The sequence below is a fragment of the Triturus cristatus genome, chromosome 5_1, assembly GCF_964204655.1.
Source record: "Triturus cristatus chromosome 5_1, aTriCri1.1, whole genome shotgun sequence".
Taxonomy (NCBI): Eukaryota; Metazoa; Chordata; class Amphibia; order Caudata; family Salamandridae; genus Triturus; species Triturus cristatus.
Window position 1 is genome coordinate 30720298 of NC_140587.1, and position 23908 is coordinate 30744205.

Consider the following 23908-nt stretch of genomic DNA (forward strand, 5'->3'; position numbering starts at 1 on the left):
GACATGGGAGCACACCGCTGACCTCTCAGGCAAGGTTCCCCCCTGGCATTCTGGGAAATGCAGTCTCTTGTAGCTCGCTCTTATATTTGAGTGTTTCGATAAGGTGGGTGCAGACAGTGCTGATCTCTAGACACGTGTTTCGGGTTTATTAACCGTCATCAGTAGAGAATACAGTCTTGTATTTTGGGCTTTGCTGAGAAGGCTGCCAAACAATATATCAGGTCTGGTACCTCTCACTAGCGCGCAGGTGCTTCATCCACGAGCTCGTCAGCTCAATGACTCACAGGAGTACTTTAAATAAACAACAGGATGTGGGAGCACACCTCTGACCTCTCAGGCAAGGTTCGCCCCTGGCATTCTGGGAAATGCAGTCTCTTGTAGGTCGCTCTGATATTTGAGTGTTTCGCCAAGGTTGGTGCAGACAGTGCTGATCTCTAGACACGTGTTTCTGCTTTCTTAACAGTCATCAGTAGAGAATACAGTCTTGTATTTTGGGCTTTGCTGAGTAGGCTGCCAAACATTATATCAGGTCCGGTACCTCTCACTGGTGCGCAGGTGCTTCATCCACGAGCCTGTCAGCTAAATGACTCACAGGAGTACTTTAATTAAACAACAGGATGTGGGAGAACACCGCTGACCTCTCAGCCAAGGTTCGCTCCTGGCATTCAAGGAAATGCAGTCGGTTTTGGGCTTTGCTGAGAAGGCTGCCAAACATTACATCAGGTCCGGTACCTCTCACTGGCGAGCAGGAGCTTCATCCACGAGCTCGTCAGATCAATGATTCACAGGAGTACTTTAAATAAACAACAGAATGTGGGAGCACACCGCTGATCTCCTAGGCAATGTTTGCCCCTGGCATTCTGGGAAATGCAGTCTCTTGTAGCTAGCTCTTATACTTGAGTGTTTCGCCAAGGTTGGTGCAGAGAGTGCTGAGCTCTAGACACGTGTTTCTGGTTTATTAACCGTCATCAGTAGAGAATACAGTCTTGTATTTTGGGCTTTGCTGAGTAGGCTGCCAAACATTAAATCAGGTCCGGTACCTCTCACTGGCGCGCAGGTGCTTCATCCACGAGCTCGTCAGCTCAATTTTAAGTACAGGAGTACTTTAAATAAATAACAGGATGTGGGAGCACACCGCTGACCTCTCAGGCAAGGTTCGCCCCTGGCATTCTGGGAAATGCAGTCTCTTGTAGCTCGCTCTGATATTTGAGTGTTTCGCCAAGGTGGGTGCAAACAGTGCTGATCTCTAGACACGTGTTTCTGGTTTATTAACCGTCATCAGTAGAGAATACAGTCTTGTATTTTGGGCTTTGCTGAGTAGGCTGCCAAACATTATATCAGGTCCGGTACCACTCACTGGCGCGCAGGTGTTTCATCCACGAGCTTGTCAGCTCAATGTCACAGGAGTACTTTAAATAAATAACAGGATGTGGGAGCCCACCTCTGACCTCTCAGGCAAGGTTCGCCCCTGGCATTCTGGGAAATGCAGAATCTTGTAGCTCGCTCTGATGTTTGAGTGTTTCGCCAAGGTTGGTGCAGACAGTGCTGAGCTCTAGACACGTGTTTCTGGTTTATTAACCATCATCATGAGAGAATACAGTCTTGTATTTTGGGCTTTGCTGAGTAGCCTGCCAAACATTATATCAGGTCCGGTACCTCTCACTGGCGCACAGGTGCTTCATCCACGAGCTCGTCAGCTCAATGACTCACAGGAGTACTTTAAATAAACAACAGGATGTGGGAGCACACCGCTGACCTCTCAGGCAAGGTTCGCCTCTGGCATTCTGGGAAATGCAGTCTCTTGTAGCTAGCTCTGCTATTTGAGTGTTTCGCCAAGATTGGTGCAGACAGTGCTGAGCTCTAGACACGTGTTTCTGGTTTATTAACCGTCATCAGTAGAGAATACAGTCTTGTATGGGCTTTGCTGAGTAGGCTGCCAAACATTATATCAGGTCCGGTAGCTCTCACTGGCGCACAGGTCCTTCATCCACGAGCTCGTCAGCTCAATGACTCACAGGAGTACTCTAAATAAACAACAGGATGTGGGAGCACACCGCTGACCTCTCAGGCAAAGTTCGCCTCTGGCATTCTGGGAAATGCAGTCTCTTGTAGCTCGCTCTGATATTTGAGTGTTTCACCAAGGTTGGTGCAGACAGTGCTGATCTCTAGACACGTGTTTCTGGTTTATTAACCGTCATCAGTAGAGAATACAGTCTTGTATTTTGGGCTTTGCTGAGTAGGCTGCCAAACATTATGTCAGGTCCGGTACCTCTCACTGGTGCGCAGGTGCTTCATCCACAAGCTCGTCAGCTCAGTGACTCACAGGAGTACTTTAAATAAACAACAGGATGTGGGAGAACACAGCTGACCTCTCAGCCAAGGTTCGCTCCTGGTATTCTGGGAAATGCAGTCGGTTTTGGGCTTTGCTGAGTAGGCTGCCAAACATTATATGAGGTCCGGTACCTCTCACTGGCGAGCAGGAGCTTCATCCATGAGCTTGTCAGATCAATGACTCACAGGAGTACTTTAAATAAACAACAGAATGTGGGAGAACACCACTGACCTCTCAGGCAAGCTTCCCCCCTGGCATTCTGGGTAATGCAGTCTCTTGTAGGTCGCTCTGATATTTGAGTGTTTCGCCAAGGTTTTTGCAAACAGTGCTGATCTCTAGACACGTGTTTCTGGTTTATTAACCGTCATCAGTAGAGAATGCAGTCTTGTATTTTGGGCTTTGCTGAGTAGGCTGCCAAACATTAAATCAGGTCCGGTACCTCTCACTGGCGCGCAGGTGCTCCATCCACGAGCTCATCAGCTCAATGATTCACAGGAGTACTTTAAATAAACAACAGGATGTGGGAGCACACCGCTGACCTCTCAGGCAAAGTTTGCCCCTGGCATTCTGGGAAATGCAGTCTCTTGTAGCTCGCTCTGATATTTGAGTGTTTCACCAAGGTTGGTGCAGACAGTGCTGATCTCTAGACATGTGTTTCTGCTTTATTAACAGTCATCAGTAGAGAATACAGTCTTGTATTTTGGGCTTTGCTGAGTAGGCTGCCAAACATAATATCAGGTCCGGTACCTCTCACTGGCGCGCAGGTCCTTCATCCACGAGCTCGTCAGCTCAATGACTCACAGGAGTAGTTTCAATAAACAACAGGATGTGGGAGCTAACCGCTGACCTCTCAGGCAAGGTTCCCACCTGGCATTCTGGGAAATGCAGTCTCTTGTAGCTTGCTCTTATATTTGAGTGTTTCGATAAGGTGGGTGCAGACAGTGCTGATCTCTAGACACGTGTTTCTGGTTTATTAACCGTCATCAGTAGATAATGCAGTCTTGTATTTTGGGCTTTGCTGAGTAGGCTGCCAAATATTAAATCATGTCCGGTACCTCTCACTGGCACGCAGGTGCTTCATCCACAAGCTCGTCAGCTCAATGATTCACAGGAGTACTTTAAATAAACAACAGGATGTGGGAGCACACCGCCGACCTCTCAGGCAAAGTTTGCCCCTGGCATTCTGGGAAATGCAGTCTCTTGTAGCTCGCTCTGCTATTTGAGTGTTTCGCCAAGGTTGGTGCAGACAGTGCTGATCTCTAGACACATGTTTCTGCTGTATTAACAGTCATCAGTAGAGAATACAGTCTTGTATTTTAGGCTTTGCTGAGTAGGCTGCCAAACATTATATCAGGTCCGGTACCTCTCACTGGCGCGCAGGTCCTTCATCCACGAGCTCGTCAGCTCAATGACTCACAGGAGTACTTTAAATAAACAACAGGATGTGGGAGAACACAGCTGACCTCTCAGCCAAGGTTCGCTCCTGGTATTCTGGGAAATGCAGTCGGTTTTGGGCTTTGCTGAGTAGGCTGCCAAACATTATATGAGGTCCGGTACCTCTCACTGGCGAGCAGGAGCTTCATCCATGAGCTTGTCAGATCAATGACTCACAGGAGTACTTTAAATAAACAACAGAATGTGGGAGAACACCACTGACCTCTCAGGCAAGCTTCCCCCCTGGCATTCTGGGTAATGCAGTCTCTTGTAGGTCGCTCTGATATTTGAGTGTTTCGCCAAGGTTTTTGCAAACAGTGCTGATCTCTAGACACGTGTTTCTGGTTTATTAACCGTCATCAGTAGAGAATGCAGTCTTGTATTTTGGGCTTTGCTGAGTAGGCTGCCAAACATTAAATCAGGTCCGGTACCTCTCACTGGCGCGCAGGTGCTCCATCCACGAGATCGTCAGCTCAATGATTCACAGGAGTACTTTAAATAAACAACAGGATGTGGGAGCACACCGCTGACCTCTCAGGCAAAGTTTGCCCCTGGCATTCTGGGAAATGCAGTCTCTTGTAGCTCGCTCTGATATTTGAGTGTTTCACCAAGGTTGGTGCAGACAGTGCTGATCTCTAGACACGTGTTTCTGCTTTATTAACAGTCATCAGTAGAGAATACAGTCTTGTATTTTGGGATTTGCTGAGTAGGCTGCCAAACATAATATCAGGTCCGGTACCTCTCACTGGCGCGCAGGTCCTTCATCCACGAGCTCGTCAGCTCAATGACTCACAGGAGTACTTTAAATAAACAACAGGATGTGGGAGCACACCGCTGACCTCTCAGCCAAGGTTCGCTCCTGGCATTCTGGGAAATGCAGTCAGTTTTGGGCTTTGCTGAATAGGCTGCCAAACATTATATCAGGTACGGTACCTCTCACTGGCGAGCAGGAGCTTCATCCACGAGCTTGTCAGATCAATGACTCACAGTAGTACTTTAAATAAACAACACAATGTGGGAGCACACCGCTGACCTCTCAGGCAAGGTTCCCCCCTGGCATTCTGGGAAATGCAGTCTCTTGTAGCTCGCTCTGATATTTGAGTGTTTCGCCAAGGTTGGTGCAGACAGTGCTGATCTCTAGACATGTGTTTCTGGTTTATTAACTGTCATCAGTAGAGAATACAGTCTTGTATTTTGGACTTTGCTGAGTAGGCTGCCAAACATTAAATCAGGTCCGGTACCTCTCACTGGCGCGCAGGTGCTTCATCCACTAGCTCGTCAGCTCAATAACTCACAGGAGTAGTTTCAATAAACAACAGGATGTGGGAGCTAACCGCTGACCTCTCAGGCAAGGTTCCCATCTGGCATTCTGGGAAATGCAGTCTCTTGTAGCTTGCTCTTATATTTGAGTGTTTCGATAAGGTGGGTGCAGACAGTGCTGATCTCTAGACACGTGTTTCTGGTTTATTAACCGTCATCAGTAGATAATGCAGTCTTGTATTTTGGGCTTTGCTGAGTAGGCTGCCAAATATTAAATCAGGTCCGGTACCTCTCACTGGCGCGCAGGTGCTTCATCCACAAGCTCGTCAGCTCAATGATTCACAGGAGTACTTTAAATAAACAACAGGTTGTGGGAGCACACCGCCGACCTCTCAGGCAAAGTTTGCCCCTGGCATTCTGGGAAATGCAGTCTCTTGTAGCTCTCTCTGATATTTGAGTGTTTCACCAAGGTTGGTGCAGACAGTGCTGATCTCTAGACACGTGTTTCTGGTTTATTAACCGTAATCAGTAGAGAATACAGTCTTGTATTTTGGCCTTTGCTGAGTAGGCTGCCAAACATTATATCATGTCCGGTACCTCTCACTGGTGCGCAGGTGCTTCATCCACGAGCTTGTCAGCTCAATGAGTCACAGGAGTACTTTAAATAAACAACAGGATGTGGGAGCACACCGCTGACCTCTTAGGCAAGGTTCGCCCCAGGCATTCTGGGAAATGCAGTCTCTTGTAGCTCGCTCTGATATTTGAGTGTTTCACTAAGGTTGGTGCAGACAGTGCTGATCTCTAGACACGTGTTTCTGGTTTAATAACCGTCATCAGTAGAGAATACAGTCTTGTATTTTGGGCTTTGCTGAGTAGGCTGCCAAACATTATATCAGGTCCGGTACCTCTCACTGGTGTGCAGGTGCTTCATCCACGAGCTCGTCAGCTCAATGACTCACAGGAGTACTTTAAATAAACAACAGGATGTGGGAGAACACCGCTGACCTCTCAGCCAAGGTTCGCTCCTGGCATTCTGGGAAATGCAGTCGGTTTTGGGCTTTGCTGAGTAGTTTGCCAAACATTATATCAGGTCCGGTACCTCTCACTGGCGAGCAGGAGCTTCATCCTCAAGCTTGTCAGATCAATAACTCACAGGAGTACTTTAAATAAACAACAGAATGTGGGAGCACACCGCTGACCTCTCAGGCAAGGTTCGCCCAAGGCATTCTGGGAAATGCAGTCTCTTGTAGCTCGCTCTGATATTTGAGTGTTTCGCCAAGGTTGGTGCAGACAGTGCTGATGTCTAGACACGTGTTTCTGGTTTATTAACCGTCATCAGTAGAGAATACAGTCTTGTATTTTGGGCTTTGCTGAGTAGGCTGCCAAACATTATATCAGGTCCGGTACCTCTCACTGGTGCGCAGGTGCTTCATCCACGAGCTCGTCAGTTCAATGACTCACAGGAGTACTTTAAATAAACAACAGGATGTGGGAGCACACCGCTGACCTCTAAGGCGAGGTTCGCCCCTGGAATTCTGGGAAATGCAGTCTCTTGTAGCTCTCTCTGATATTTGAGTGTTTCGCCAAGGTTGGTGCAGACAGTGCTGATCTCTAGACACGTGTTTCTGGTTTATTAACCGTAATCAGTAGAGAATACAGTCTTGTATTTTGGCCTTTGCTGAGTAGGCTGCCAAACATTATATCAGGTCCGGTACCTCTCACTGGTGCGCAGGTGCTTCATCCACGAGCTTGTCAGCTCAATGACTCACAGGAGTACTTTAAATAAACAACAGGATGTGGGAGCACACCGCTGACCTCTTAGGCAAGGTTCGCCCCAGGCATTCTGGGAAATGCAGTCTCTTGTAGCTCGCTCTGATTTTTTAGTGTTTCGCCAAAGTTGGTGCAGACAGTGCTGATCTATGGACACGTTTTTCTGGTTTATTAACCGTCATCAGTAGAGAATACAGTCTTGTATTTTGGGCTTTGCTGAGTAGGCTGCCAAACATTCTATAAGGTCCAGTACCTCTCACTGGCGCGCAGGTGCATCATCCATGAGCTCGTCAGCTCAATGACTCACAGGAGTACTTTAAATAAACAACAGGATGTGGGAGCACACCGCTGACCTCTTAGGCAAGGTTCGCCCCAGGCATTCTGGGAAATGCAGTCTCTTGTAGCTCGCTCTGATATTTGAGTGTTTCACTAAGGTTGGTGCAGACAGTGCTGATCTCTAGACACGTGTTTCTGGTTTATTAACCGTCATCAGTAGAGAATACAGTCTTGTATTTTGGGCTTTGCTGAGTAGGCTGCCAAACATTATATCAGGTCCGGTACCTCTCACTGGTGTGCAGGTGCTTCATCCACGAGCTCGTCAGCTCAATGACTCACAGGAGTACTTTAAATAAACAACAGGATGTTGGAGCACACCGCTGTCCTCTCAGGCAAGATTCGCACCTGGCATTCTAGGAAATGCAGTCTCTTGTAGCTCGCTCTGATATTTGAGTGTTTCGCCAAGGTTGGTGCAGACAGTGCTGATCTCTAGACACGTGTTTCTGGTTTATTAACTGTCATCAGTAGAGAATACAGTCTTGTATTTTCGGCTTTGCTGAGTAGGCTGCCAAATATTAAATCAGGTCCGGTACCTCTCACTGGCACGCAGGTGCTTCATCCACTAGCTCGTCAGCTCAATAACTCACAGGAGTAGTTTCAATAAACAACAGGACATGGGAGCACACCGCTGACCTCTCAGGCAAGGTTCCCCCCTGGCATTCTGGGAAATGCAGTCTCTTGTAGCTCGCTCTTATATTTGAGTGTTTCGATAAGGTGGGTGCAGACAGTGCTGATCTCTAGACACGTGTTTCGGGTTTATTAACCGTCATCAGTAGAGAATACAGTCTTGTATTTTGGGCTTTGCTGAGAAGGCTGCCAAACAATATATCAGGTCTGGTACCTCTCACTAGCGCGCAGGTGCTTCATCCACGAGCTCGTCAGCTCAATGACTCACAGGAGTACTTTAAATAAACAACAGGATGTGGGAGCACACCTCTGACCTCTCAGGCAAGGTTTGCCCCTGGCATTCTGGGAAATGCAGTCTCTTGTAGGTCGCTCTGATATTTGAGTGTTTCGCCAAGGTTGGTGCAGACAGTGCTGATCTCTAGACACGTGTTTCTGCTTTATTAACAGTCATCAGTAGAGAATACAGTCTTGTATTTTGGGCTTTGCTGAGTAGGCTGCCAAACATTATATCAGGTCCGGTACCTCTCACTGGTGTGCAGGTGCTTCATCCACGAGCCTGTCAGCTAAATGACTCACAGAAGTACTTTAATTAAACAACAGGATGTGGGAGAACACCGCTGACCTCTCAGCCAAGGTTCGCTCCTGGCATTCAAGGAAATGCAGTCGGTTTTGGGCTTTGCTGAGTAGGCTGCCAAACATTACATCAGGTCCGGTACCTCTCACTGGCGAGCAGGAGCTTCATCCACGAGCTCGTCAGATCAATGATTCACAGGAGTACTTTAAATAAACAACAGAATGTGGGAGCACACCGCTGATCTCTTAGGCAATGTTTGCCCCTGGCATTCTGGGAAATGCAGTCTCTTGTAGCTAGCTCTTATACTTGAGTGTTTCGCCAAGGTTGGTGCAGAGAGTGCTGAGCTCTAGACACGTGTTTCTGGTTTATTAACCGTCATCAGTAGAGATTACAGTCTTGTATTTTGGGCTTTGCTGAGTAGGCTGCCAAACATTAAATCAGGTCCGGTACCTCTCACTGGTGCGCAGGTAAATGATAAATAATAATAATAATAATAATAATAATAATAATGATAATGATAATGTTAATAATAATAATAATAATAATAATAATAATAATAATAATAATGATGGTAAATGATTAAGGTTCCTTTTTAATAGTGGCTACATTCTTATTCGCATTTTGTGGTGATTTTAGGTGTAGTCTACCAACACCTTTTGCACTACTACTCAGGGTGCATTTGTCAGTTAGGCTTGTGGTAAGCGTTGCATGTGCGTTTATTTTTATATACTTTTGCACACACACTGGCACTTGGGAGGATTTTTCACTGTCATTTCCTATTTCGTTTTTCAGACGCGTCAGATAGTAATCACCTTGATGGTGCACTTGCTTCAAACGCATTTGGTAAGCGGGCCATGTGCGTTGTTATGAGTTTATTTACGCTCATTTCTCTTTTTCTTGACACTCTCGAGCAGTAATTATGTCATTCGTCATTTTTTAGACCTCGTTTGTGTTTGATTTCGTTTTTATGAAGTTAGGAATGCGTTTTTTCACGTAATACCATAGGTAATACCATGACATTACCTTTTGGTTATTCCTGTCGGGTTGGCTGTCAGTGTTGGAAACTTTTGAAACTTCTATGGTGCACAATAATTCGGGATAGTGTTGGTTTGGTTGAAATCAGCTCTCACATTTCACTTTAGCACATTTCTGTTGGTGCACATGTCATTTGGACACCATTGAGGTTGTTTTTTTATGTTTGTGATGGGTCTCTTCATCATTGTCAACTTCAGTTAATCCTTTTTCTTTCTTTTTCTTTACAATTTTGGATGAGACTGTAAGAGCTTGGTGTTCCTTCCCCCACATGACCCATAATGTCTCATAAGTTGATACCTTATGATTGTCACGTTTATAATTGGAATATTGTCACTTTTTAGATGTCCCTGATGAAGGGCTTATTTGGAAGGCCCGAAATGCATTGGGAAATGTGAAAAACCCTGATGTTTTTGATGATCAAAAGCTGTTTCATCCTTTCATCTCTTTTATCTGCAATCTTCAGAAATAAAAGCAGAAAGAATTCACTCGTCGGTTGGATGTTTTGATTCACAGATTTCAATTTTGATTCATGGACAATATGTTGATTACTGTTGTTTACAATAAGTAGAACTACAAACTGTTGTTGATTTATTTTTTATAAAAAAGTAGTATACACTTCACAGTGTATTGATTCGTAGTGCACTGGGAATTCCCAGATAAACTCCTGGGTTGTTTTCTTCATGTTTGAAATTGGTGGCTGGCAGAGCCCCCCACTTGGTGCACACAGAATTGGTTTAAACTCAGTAGAGATTGTATAATTGTATTATTGTTTTAGTGAGAGAACTGAGTGCATCCAAGCTGCATATTCTCATTGTTGTTCAAACTTTTAGAAAGCGGGCATTTTCTTGCTTTACAATTCTGTGACTCTTCCTGTCTGTGGAAACCACGTCTGAGGAAGGGTGAAAGTTGGGCTGTTTGTGCATTCACTAGAGACAGTCACACCAAGGGAGTTGAGATGTGCCCTGCACATGCTGATGGCTCATCGCCAGGCTGATAGGTCTTCCTGAGCTAGAGTTATGGAAGGAGTTGTCACTGACAAGTGAATAGGGCTGTGCCTGTCCTCACACAAAGAATTTGCCGCCCCCTGTAGTGTGTCTGGAGGCAGGTCAGAGTAAGGCAGGTCCTGTGAACTACAAAGACTTTCCTTTAAAGTTTGCCTACTTAAAAGGTAGAGACTGGTATAAGTACTGGAGCTATGACACCATAACTTCAGAACACTTCTGGACTAAGAAGACATTCGTCCAGGAAGAAGAGCTGGATGCCGTAGGAGAAACTGACATTCTGTAGGGTGTTTTGTCCTGGGAGAGAAAGGACTGGACTTTGTTTTTTACATCCTGCTTTCCAAGGTTCTCCAAAGGCTTATGCATACTTGCCTCCTGTTAAGAAGTTTCAGGGCTATCAAAGACTTCATTTGCAGCCCCTGAAATAGTCTGCTGGGAGTTCTGACTTGACAAGGGGTGCCAATTCAGGTTTTGGGCAATTTGGAGGTGGTTTGGCTGCTAAGAACCCAGAAAATCCATGCATTGACTCTTGACAGCTGTTTTTCCAAAGCAGCACCGCCGTGCGGTTTCAAATCCGATCATCATCGATGTGCGTCCAAAGAATTGATGCTGTGCCTACTTGCAGCTGAAGAATTGCTGCAACCCGAGCCCCGTTTAATCGATTTCCATGGTGCACGCTTCGACTCCCACCAGGGCCCTGCTGTGTGACTGAAAAATTGGTGCATCACCTGCTTCGGGGCTGTTATATCAATATCACTGCCTGCTCCTCCACATCAACACAGCATGTCTGGATTTTCAATGCATCGTACCTATGAGCCAGGTTCTTCATCGATGTGGCCCAGCAGTAAGGAACCAAGACAGTGTATCCAGAGTTCGACACATCACCTCCCCTGAAAGTAAGGAACCAATACATCACCTCCCCTGTGTTGCAGTTAGAAAAAGATGCATCACCTCCCCTGGCAGTAAGGAACTGATGCATCACCTCCCCTGGTAGTACTGAAGCAATGTAACACTTTGCTTTTACAGCACTTTACCTCCCCTGAGCCTGTTTTCGGCTTTGATTTGAGCCCATCCCAGGTATTTTGTGCTGAAAGTTACTCATCCATAGTTTCCTACGGACTGAAATTTTTTGAACCTTTTAAATGTGATATCTTTACTTGTATATGCAGTATTTTGGGTGTTTTAATTCAATAAATGTTGATTGTTTTATAAACTGGTGTGGTGTCCTTTCGTAGTGTTTTCACTGTTACTGTGTTTGTGTGTACAAATGCTTTACACATTGCCTCTGATATAAGTGTGACTGCTCGAGCCAAACTACCAAGGGGGTGGGCATGGGTTATCTGAGCTCTATAATCAGCCTACCCTGACTAGAGTGAGGGTCTCTACTTGGACAGGGTGCAAACCACTGTCTAACACTGTGTTTCTTAACACCCCAGTCCCCTGTGGATTTCGAGGCCTCTTTTGCACAGTTAGTATTTCAACTTTAACCAAAGAAAACAACAAGTTGTGAAACTTACTTATCTTCCATGTATTGCAAACGAGTTGATGTTTAGTAATTATATTTCTAAACAAGGCAGGATTTGTGTGAATCTTTATGCGCTGCTTTAGTATTCCAACATGAATGTACCATGTAAACAATCACATAAATATGTTGACGAGAATCGTAACTCATGGTATAAATAATTGGCCAAGCGAGATTTAATAAGTCAAAGAGGAGTTAGAATCCAAGTGCTACAAAATACCAATTTGTGCAATCATTCCTACATTGTGTGTTATTCGCACAATTTATCATGAATGTGAATGATTAACAAATCCCTGCCCATGAACTACAAAGTGTGTCTTCATAAGATACTAAACGTGCCTAACTGCTGTTGTGTGTCATAACACTATAAGATAAAGCAAACTCAAGGAGATGATGGACGGAGCGCTAACACTTTTCAGACACTCACCCCCAGATCTGGGTTGAATGCATCATCATTCTTTAGCTCACTTCGCCACCGCAGTTAAGACACAGCTATAAGCAAATCAGTCTTGACCCTGTGACTCATAGGAACAGTCCAGACCGAACTGCCAAGCCATGTCTTCCCTAGACCAGAAACAAGCATCCTGGGACTGGTTTCAGGGTAACACCCTTCATCAGCCAGGCTAGCTTGAATCCAGTGTTAAAGTTCTATGTATGGGCAGTATACTACAGAACACTTGCTTTTTGAGAGCTGCTTTTCCTCAATCGTTTATTGTTCCGTGATAGTTGTTTAACCCCTACGATGCTCATGACGGGCTGGACTCGTCATGGCACACAGTGGTCCAGCTTGTCATGAAACATCGCGTCGGAAATCCCTCTGGTGTGGGCACCAGAGGGATTTCCTTTAAGCTAAAATAGCCTCGGAAGCTGGGGAAGAGCTTCCCCAGCTCCAGAGGCCCCCACCCTGGTTTTCCTGAAATGACGATCGGCACGCACGTCGCGCTGACTTCATTTCAGTGAAACCGAAACTGAAATGAGCCAAGAGGCTCATTTCAGTTTCAGTTTCTATGTGCTCAGGGGGCGATCTCAGCCCCCTGAGCACGTAGAAATTCAGGAGAGGTATCGTTTGAAAGGGGAGAATCTCCCCTTTAAAATGGTACCCCTCCGGGCCCCAAGAAGGGATCCACCCACTAGGCACCAGGGAGGGGAGCGGCCCCAACTTCTCCATACAATATGTCCCCATGAATATGTTTGACCATACCTCTTTCTCTTTTCAGGTAGCTCCTGACATAAAACAGGTATTGTGTTTAAACATAACACTGAGGTTGTAACTAACCAAACTTGATTAGTTTGTCAAATGTAGATAGTTTTTCCGATAGGTCCTGACGAATCGCGAGTATATTTGCTCAAGGCGAGAAACATGTTGACCGACTTCCTATAACCACATGACACCTCAAAACGAGACATTGTACTCGAATAAGTGCCATGTCTACACGCTTTAAATTTAGGGTAGGAGGCCATCCGAATAAAATTAATCTTCACCAGGCACTACTGACCTTATTTTAATCACACTATTATATATCTACATTAACCAGGCCCCACACCCGCACTTTACCATATGGCAGTTGGATAAAAGATCTCCGCTAAAGTGCCCCTTTTGAGGGAGCCCGTTGGGCATTGCACCGCCGGCCCGACGAGGATCAGCCCAAACGATGAAGCATGACACCTGCAAGGGTGTGTGAGGGCATTCAAATCCAACATATGGATTGCCAATATTTCCACATGGTGTACTAAACTGGAATTAACCTTCGTGTTGACTCAACTCCATTTCTGAGGAACTATAGGAACATCTTTTATAATCATTATGCTACAACTTTCCCACACAAAAATGTGTGAAAGAAGTGATTTTGTTCAGTTAAAATTGAGGTTTGCAGGGGATTCTGGGTAAGGAAACATTGGAGGATCCACGCAAGCCATACCTCCCTGGAAGACCCCGGGTGCCTAGTTTTTAGAAATCTGTGGGTTTGGTAGGTTTGCCTTGATGGTCGCCGAGCACGGGGCCAAAAACCCAGGTGACTCCCCTTGCAAAATCAGTTGGTTTTCAGATGGGCAATTTTGATGTTGCCTCACTAAGTTTTGGGCCCTTTCTGTCGTGGGTACTTGGGCCTCACACAAAAGTGAGTCACCATTTTTATCAGGAGACCTGGGGGAATGCTGGGTGGTGGTAAATTTGTGTGAGCTCGGTGTTACCACAACTTTCCCACACAAAAATGTGTGAGAAAAGTGATTTTTTTCAGCTAAAATTGAGATTTGCAGGGGATTCTGGGTAAGGAGACGTTGGTGGATCCACGCAAGCCATACCTCGCTGGAAGCCCCCGAGTGTCTAGTTTTCAGAAATGTGTGGATTTGGTAGATTTCCCTAGGTGGCGGCAGAGCTAGGGTTCACAAACTACAGCTAGGCACTTTGCCAAAAAAGGGTCATTTTTCACTGCGAAATTGAGGTGTGACAACATTGCATTTTGTGCCGTATCCTGTCGCGGGCACTAGGCAAACCCACACAAGTGAGGTACCATTTTTCTTATAAGACTTTGGGGAATGCTGGGTGGGTGGAAATTGTGGGTCCACATGGATTCCAGAACTTTCCACCACAGAAATGTGGGGAAAATGGTTTTTGTTTGACAATTTTTTAAGTGTGCAAGGAATTCTGGGAAACAGACTCTGGTGGGAGGCAGTCAAGTCACCCCATCCTGGATTCCCCTGGGTGTCTATTTTTTGGAAATGTATAGGTTTGCTAAGTTTGCCTCGGTGCTGGCAAACCTATGGTTCAAAAACTACAGGTAGGCACTTTGCCGATAAAGGGCCATTTTTTACTGCGAAATTGAGGTGTGACCACGTTGCGTTTTGCACCATTTCCTGTCACGTGCACTAGGCCGACCAACACAAGTGAGGTACCATTTATCTCTTAAGACTTTGGGGAATGCGGGATGGGTTGAAATGTGTGGATCCATGCAGATTCCAGAACTTTCCACCACAGAAATGTGGGAAAATGTTTTTTTTTTAACAAATTTTTAGATTTGCAAGGGATTCTGGGTAACAGACCATGGTGGGAGGCAGTCAAGTCACCCAATCCTGGATTCCCCAGGGTGCCTAGTTTTCAAAAATGTATACGTTTGCTAAGTTTCCCAAGGTGCCAGCAGAGCTAGGGTTCAAAAACTACAGCCGGGCACTTTGCCAAAAAAGGGTCATTTTTCACTGCGAAATTGAGGTGTGACCATGTTGCTTTTTGCGCCGCTTCCTGTCGCGTGCACCAGGCTGACCCGCACAAGTGGGTTACCATTTTTCTCGTAAGACTTTGGGGAACACGGGGTGGGTGGAAATTTGTGGATCCACGCAGATTCCAGAACTTTCCACCACAGAAATGTGGGGAAAATGTGGTTTTTTTTGACAATTGTTTAGGTTTGCCAGGGATTCACGGTAACAGACCCTGGTGGGAGGCAGTCAAGTCACCCCATACTGGATTCCCCTGGGTGTCTAGTTTTCATAAATGTATAGGTTTGCTCGGTTTCCCTAGGTGCCAGCAGAGCTAGGGTGAAAAAACTACAGCTAGGCACTTTGCCAAAAAAGGGTCATTTTTCACAGCGAAATTGAGGTGTGACCACGTTGCGTAGAGCACCGTTTCCTGTCGCGGGCACTAGGCCGACCCACACAAGTGAGGTACCATTTATCTCTTAAGACTTTGGGGAATGCGGGATGGGTTGAAATGTGTGGATCCATGCAGATTCCAGAAATTTCCACCACAGAAATGTGGGAAAATGTGGTTTTTATTAACAAATTTTTAGATTTGCAAGGGATTCTGGGTCACAGACCCTGGTAGGAGGCAGTCAAGTCACACCATCCTGGATTCCCCTGGGTGTCTAGTTTTAAAAAATGTATAGGTTTGCTAGGTTTCCCAAGGTGCCGGCAGAGCTAGGGTACAAAAACTACAGCTAGGCACTTTGCCAAAAAAGGGTCATTTTTCACTGCGAAATTGAGGTGTGAAAACGTTGCGTTTTGCGCCGCTTTCTGTCGCAGGCACTAGGCCGACCCACACAAATGAGGTACCATTTTTCTCGTAAGACTTGGGGAACGTGGGGTGGGTTGAAATTTGTGGATCCACGCAGATTCCAGAACTTTCCACCACAGAAATTTTGGGAAAATGTGTTTTTTTGGACAATGTTTTAGGTGTGCAAGGGATTCTGGGTAACATACTCTGGTGGGAGGCAGTCAAGTCACCCAATCCTGGATTCCCCTGGCTGTTTAGTTTTCAAAAATGTATAGGTTTGCTAGGTTTCCCTAGGTGCCGGCAGAGCTAGGGTTCACAAACTACAGCTAGCCACTTTGCCAAAAAGTGGTCATTTTTCACTGCGAAATTGAGGTGTGTCCACGTTACGTTTTGCGCCGTTTCCTGCCACGGGCACTAGGCCGACCCCCACAAGTGAGGTACCATTTTTCTCGTAGGACTTTGGGGAATGTGGGGTGGGTGGAAATTTGTGGATCCACGCAGATTCCCGAACTTTCCACCACAGAAATGTGGGGAAAATGTGTTTTTTTGACAATTGTTCAGGTTTGCAAGGGATTCTGGGTAACAGACCCTGGTGGGAGGCAGTCAAGTCGCCCCATTATGGATTTCCCTGGGTGTCTAGTTTTCAAAAATGTATAGGTTTGCTAGGTTTCCCTAGGTGCCGGCAGAGCTATGGTTCACAAACTACAGCTAGGCACTTTGCCAAAAAACGGTAATTTTTCACTGCGAAATTGAAGTGTGACCACGTTGCGTTTTGCGCCGTTTCCTGTCACGGGCACTCTGCCGTCCCGCAAAAGTGAGGTACCATTTTTCTCGTAAGACTTTGGGGAACGCGGGGAGGGTGGAAGGTTGTGGATCCATGCAGAATCCAGAACTTTCCACCACAGAAATGTAGGCAAAATGTGTTTTTCTTGACAATTTTTTAGGTTTGCAAGGGATTCTGGGTAAGAGACCCTGGTAAGAGGCAGTCAAGTCACCCCATCCTGGATTCCCCTGGTGTCTAGTTTTCAAAAATGTATAGGTTTGCTAGATTTCCCAAGTTGCCGGCAGAGCTATGGTTCAAAAACTACAGCTAGGCACTTTGTTTAAAAAGGGTCCTTTTTCACAGCGAAATTGAGGTGTGACCACGTTGCATTTTGCACCGTTTCCTGTCACGGGCACTAGGCCGACCCACACAAGTGAGGTACCATTTATCTCGTAAGACTTTGTGGAACACGGGGTGGTTTGAAATTTGTGGATCCACGCAGATTCCAGAACTTTCCACCACAGAAATGTGGGGAAAATGAGATTTTTTTGACAATTATTTAGGTTTGCAAGGGATTCTGGGTAACAGATCCTGGTGGGAGTCAGTCAAGTCACCCCATCCTGAATTCCCCTGGGTGTCTAGCTTTCAAAAATGTATAGGTTTGCTAGGTTTCCTAAGGTGCCGGTGAGCTAAGGTTAAAAAACTACACCTAGGCACTTTGCCACAAAAGGGTCATTTTTCACTGCGAAATTGAGGTTTGAACATGTTGCGTTTTCCACCGTTTCCTGTCACGGGCACTAGTCCGACCCACACAAGTGAGGTACCATTTTTCTCGTAAGGCTTTGGGGAACGTGAGGTTTGTGGAAATTTGTGGATCCATGCAGATTGCAGACCTTTCCACCACAGAAATTTGGGGAAAATTTGGTTTTTTTTTATACTTTTTTGGGTTTGCAAGGGATTCTGGGTAACAGACCCTGGTGGGAGGCAGTCAAGTCACCCCATCCTGGATTCCCCAGGGTGCCTAGTTTTCAAAAATGTATACATTTGCTAAGTTTCCCAAGGTGCCAGCAGAGCTAGGGTTCAAAAACTACAGCCGGGCACTTTGCCAAAAAAGGGTCATTTTTCACTGCGAAATTGAGGTGTGACCATGTTGCTTTTTGCGCCGCTTCCTGTCGCGTGCACCAGGCTGACCCGCACAAGTGGGTTACCATTTTTCTCGTAAGACTTTGGGGAACACGGGGTGGGTGGAAATTTGTGGATCCACGCAGATTCCAGAACTTTCCACCACAGAAATGTGGGGAAAATGTGTTTTTTTTTGACAATTGTTTAGGTTTGCCAGGGATTCACGGTAACAGACCCTGGTGGGAGGCAGTCAAGTCACCCCATACTGGATTCCCCTGGGTGTCTAGTTTTCATAAATGTATAGGTTTGCTCGGTTTCCCTAGGTGCCAGCAGAGCTAGGGTGAAAAAACTACAGCTAGGAACTTTTCCAAAAAAGGGTCATTTTTCACAGCGAAATTGAGGTGTGACCACGTTGCGTAGAGCACCGTTTCCTGTCGCGGGCACTAGGCCGACCCACACAAGTGAGGTACCATTTATCTCTTAAGACTTTGGGGAATGCGGGATGGGTTGAAATGTGTGGATCCATGCAGATTCCAGAAATTTCCACCACAGAAATGTGGGAAAATGTGGTTTTTATTAACAAATTTTTAGATTTGCAAGGGATTCTGGGTCACAGACCCTGGTAGGAGGCAGTCAAGTCACACCATCCTGGATTCCCCTGGGTGTCTAGTTTTAAAAAATGTATAGGTTTGCTAGGTTTCCCAAGGTGCCGGCAGAGCTAGGGTACAAAAACTACAGCTAGGCACTTTGCCAAAAAAGGGTCATTTTTCACTGCGAAATTGAGGTGTGAAAACGTTGCGTTTTGCGCCGTTTTCTGTCGCAGGCACTAGGCCGACCCACACAAATGAGGTACCATTTTTCTCGTAAGACTTGGGGAACGTGGGGTGGGTTGAAATTTGTGGATCCACGCAGATTCCAGAACTTTCCACCACAGAAATTTTGGGAAAATGTGTTTTTTTGGACAATGTTTTAGGTGTGCAAGGGATTCTGGGTAACATACTCTGGTGGGAGGCAGTCAAGTCACCCAATCCTGGATTCCCCTGGCTGTTTAGTTTTCAAAAATGTATAGGTTTGCTAGGTTTCCCTAGGTGCCGGCAGAGCTAGGGTTCACAAACTACAGCTAGCCACTTTGCGAAAAAGTGGTCATTTTTCACTGCGAAATTGAGGTGTGTCCACGTTACGTTTTGCGCCGTTTCCTGCCACGGGCACTAGGCCGACCCCCACAAGTGAGGTACCATTTTTCTCGTAGGACTTTGGGGAATGTGGGGTGGGTGGAAATTTGTGGATCCACGCAGATTCCCGAACTTTCCACCACAGAAATGTGGGGAAAATGTGTTTTTTTGACAATTGTTCAGGTTTGCAAGGGATTCTGGGTAACAGACCCTGGTGGGAGGCAGTCAAGTCGCCCCATTATGGATTTCCCTGGGTGTCTAGTTTTCAAAAATGTATAGGTTTGCTAGGTTTCCCTAGGTGCCGGCAGAGCTATGGTTCACAAACTACAGCTAGGCACTTTGCCAAAAAACGGTAATTTTTTACTGCGAAATTGAGGTGTGACCACGTTGCGTTTTGCGCCGTTTCCTGTCACGGGCACTCTGCCGTCCCGCAAAAGTGAGGTACCATTTTTCTCGTAAGACTTTGGGGAACGCGGGGAGGGTGGAAGGTTGTGGATCCATGCAGAATCCAGAACTTTCCACCACAGAAATGTAGGCAAAATGTGTTTTTCTTGACAATTTTTTAGGTTTGCAAGGGATTCTGGGTAAGAGACCCTGGTAAGAGGCAGTCAAGTCACCCCATCCTGGATTCCCCTGGTGTCTAGTTTTCAAAAATGTATAGGTTTGCTAGATTTCCCAAGTTGCCGGCAGAGCTATGGTTCAAAAACTACAGCTAGGCACTTTGTTTAAAAAGGGTCCTTTTTCACAGCGAAATTGAGGTGTGACCACGTTGCATTTTGCACTGTTTCCTGTCACGGGCACTAGGCCGACCCACACAAGTGAGGTACCATTTATCTCGTAAGACTTTGTGGAACACGGGGTGGTTTGAAATTTGTGGATCCACGCAGATTCCAGAACTTTCCACCACAGAAATGTGGGGAAAATGAGATTTTTTTGACAATTATTTAGGTTTGCAAGGGATTCTGGGTAACAGATCCTGGTGGGAGTCAGTCAAGTCACCCCATCCTGAATTCCCCTGGGTGTCTAGCTTTCAAAAATGTATAGGTTTGCTAGGTTTCCTAAGGTGCCGGTGAGCTAAGGTTAAAAAACTACACCTAGGCACTTTGCCACAAAAGGGTCATTTTTCACTGCAAAATTGAGGTTTGAACATGTTGCGTTTTCCACCGTTTCCTGTCACGGGCACTAGTCCGACCCACACAAGTGAGGTACCATTTTTCTCGTAAGGCTTTGGGGAACGTGAGGTTTGTGGAAATTTGTGGATCCATGCAGATTGCAGACCTTTCCACCACAGAAATTTGGGGAAAATTTGTTTTTTTTTTATACTTTTTTGGGTTTGCAAGGGATTCTGGGTAACAGACCCTGGTGGGAGGCAGTCAAGTCACCCCATCCTGGATTCCCCTGGGTGTCTAGTTTCCAAAAATGTATAGGTTTTCTAGGTTTCCCTAGGTGCCGGCAGAGCTAGTGTTCACAAACTACAGCTAGGCACTTTGCCAAAAAAGGGTCATTTTTCACAGCGAAATTGAGGTGTGACCACGTTGTGTTTTGCGCCGTTTTCTGTCGCAGGCACTTGGCCGACCCACACAAGTGAGGTACCATTTTTCTTGTAAGACTCTGGGGATCACGGGGTGGGTGGACATTTGTGGATCCACGCAGATTCCAGAAGTTTCCACCACAGAAATGTGGGGAAAATGTGTTTTTTTGGACAATTTTTTAGGTGTGAAAGGGATTCTGGGTAACAGACCCTGGTAGCAGGCAGTGAAGTCACCGCATCCTGGATTCCCCTGGGTGTCTAGTTTTCAAAAATATATAGGTTTGCTAGGTTTCCTAAGGTGCCGGCAGAGCTAGGGTTCACAAACTACCGCTAGCCGCTTTGCCGAAGAAGGGTAATTTTTCACTGCAAAATTGAGGTGTGACCACATTGCATTTTGCCCCATTTCCTGTCACGGGCACTAGGCCGACCCGCAAAAGTGAGGTACCATTTTTCTCGTAAGACTTTGGGGAACACGGGGTGGGTGGAAAGTTGTGGATCCACACAGAGTCCGAAACTTTCCACCACAGAAATATGGGGAAAATGTGTTTTTTTTGACAATTCTTTGGGTTTGTAAGGGATTCTGGGTAACAGACCCTGATAGGAGGCAGTCAAGTCACCACATCCTGGATTCCCCTGGGTGTCTAGTTTTCAAAAATGTATAAGTTTGCTAGGTTTCCTAAGGTGCCGGCTGAGCTAGGGTTCAAAAACTACAGCTGGGCACTTTGCCAAAAAAGGGTCATTTTTCACTGCGAAATTGAGTTTTGAACATGTTGCGTTTTGCACCGTTTCCTGTCACGGGCACTAGGCCGACCCACACAAGTGAGGTACTATTTTTCTCGTAAGGCTTTGGGGAACGCGGGTTGGGTGGAAATTTGTGGATCCACGCAGATTGCAGAACTTTCCACCACAGAAATATGGGGAAAATGTGGTTTTTTTGACAATTCTTTAGGTTTGCAAGGGATTCTGGGTAACAGACCCTGGTAGGAGGCAGTCAAGTCACCACATCTTGGATTCCCCTGGGTGTCTAGTTTTCAAAAATGTATAGGTTTGCTCAGTTTCCCTAGGTGCCATCAGAGCTAGGGTTCCAAAACTACAGCTAGGCACTTTGCCAAAAAAGGGTCATTTTTCACTGCGAAATTGAGGCTTGACCACATTGCGTTTTGCACCGTTTCCTGTCGCGGGCACTAGGGCGACCCACACAAGTGAGGTACCATTTTTTTCGTAAGACTTTGGGGAATGCGGGGCAGGGAGAAATTTGTGGATCCACGCAGATTTCAGAACTTTCCACCACAGAAATGTGAGGAAAATGTGTTTTTTTTGACAATTTTTTAGGTGTGCAAGGGATTCTGGGTAACAGACTCTAGTGGGAGGCAGTCAAGTCCCCCCATCGTGGATACCCCTGGGTGTCTAGTTTTAAAAAATGTATAGGTTTGCTAGGTTTCCCTAGGTGCTGGCAGAGCTAGGGTTCACAAACTACAGCTAGCCAATTTGCCAAAAAAGGGTAATTTTTCACTGCGAAATTGAGGTGAGACCACGTTGAGTTTTGCGCGGTTTCCTGTCACAGGCACTAGGCCGACCCGCACAAGTGAGGTACCATTTTTCTTTTAAGATGTTAGGGCACGCGGGGAGGGTGGAAGGTTGTGGATCCACACAGAATCCAGAACTTTCCACCACAGAAATGTGGGGAAAATGTGTTTTTTTGGAATTTTTTTTAGGTTTGCGAAGGGATATTGGGTAACAGACCCTGGTGGGAGTCAAGTCACCCCATCCTGAATTCCCCAGGGTGTCTAGTTTTGAAAAATGTATAGGTTTGCTAGGTTTCATAGGTGCCGTCAGAGCTAGGGTTAAAAAACGACAGCTAGGCACTTTGCCAAAAAGGGTCATTTTTCACTGTGAAATTGAGGTGTGACCACTTTGCGTTTTGCGGCGTTTCCTGTCGCGGGCACTAGGCCGACCCAGACAAGTGAGGTACCATTTATCTAGTAAGATTTTGTGGAACACAGGGTGGGTTGATATTTGTGGATTCACACAGATTCCAGAACTTTCCACCACAGAAATGTGGGGAAAATGTGTTTTTTTTAAAAATTGTTTAGGTTTGCGAGGGATTCTGGGTAACAGAACCTGGTGGGAGGCAGTCAAGTCACCCCATCCTGAATTCCCCTGAGTGTCTAGTTTCAAAAATGTATAGGTTTGCTAGGTTTCCTAAGGTGTCAACTGAGCTAGGGTTCAAAAACTACAGCTAGGCACTTTGCCAAAAAAGGGTCATTTTTCACTGCGAAATTGAGGTTTGAACATGTTGCGTTTTGTACTGTTTCCTGTCACGGGCACTAGGCCGACTCACACAAGTGAGGTACCATTTTTCTCGTAAGGCTTTGGGGAACGCGGGGTGGGTGGAAATTTGTGGATCCACGCAGATTCCAGAACTTTCCACCACAGAAATGTGGGGAAAATTAGATTTTTTTGTCAATTTTTTAGTTTTGCAAGGGATTCTGGGTAACAGACCCTGGTAAGAGGCAGTCAAGTCACCCCATCCTGGATTCCCCTGGTGTCTAGTTTTCAAAAATGTATAGGTTTGCTAGGTTTCCCTAGGTGCTGGCAGAGCTAGGGTTCACAAACTACAGCTAGCCACTTTGCCAAAGAAGGGTCATTTTTCACAGCAAAATTGAGGTGAGACCACGTTGAGTTTTGCGCCGTTTCTTGTCGCAGGCACTAGGCCGACCCGCACAAGTGAGGTACCATTTTTCTTGTAAGACGTTGGGGAACGCGGGGTGGGTGGAAAGGTGTGGATCCACACAGAATCCAGAACTTTCCATAACAGAAATGTGGGCAAAATGTGTTTTTCTTGACATTTTTTAAAGTTTGCAACGGATTCTGGGTAAAAGACCCTGGTAAGAGGCAGTCAAGTCACCCCATCCTTTATTCCCCTTGTGGCTAGTTTTAAAAAATGTATAGGTAGTCTAGGTTTCTCAAGGTGCCGGCAGAGCTAGGGTTCAAAAACTATAGCTAGGCACTTTGCCAAACAAGGGTAATTTCTCACTGCGAAATTGAGGTGTGACCACGTTGCGTTTCGCACCGTTTCCTGTTGCGGACACTAGGTCGACCCACACAAGTGAGGTACCATTTTTCTCGTAAGACTTTGGGGAACGCGGGGTGGGTGGAAATTTGTGGATCCACACAGATTCCAGAACTTTCCATCATAGAAATGTGAGGAAATTGTGGGTTTTTTGGACAATTTTTTAGGTTTGCAAGGGATTCTGGGTAACAAAACCTGGTGGGAGACAGTCAAGTCTCCCTATCCTGGATTGCCCTGGGTGTCTAGTTTTCAAAAATGTATAGGTTTGCTAGGTTTCTTTAGGTGCCGTCAGAGCTAGGGTTCAAAAACTACAGCTAGGCACTTTGCCAAAAAAGTGTCATTTTTCACTGCGAAATTGAGGTGTGACCACGTTG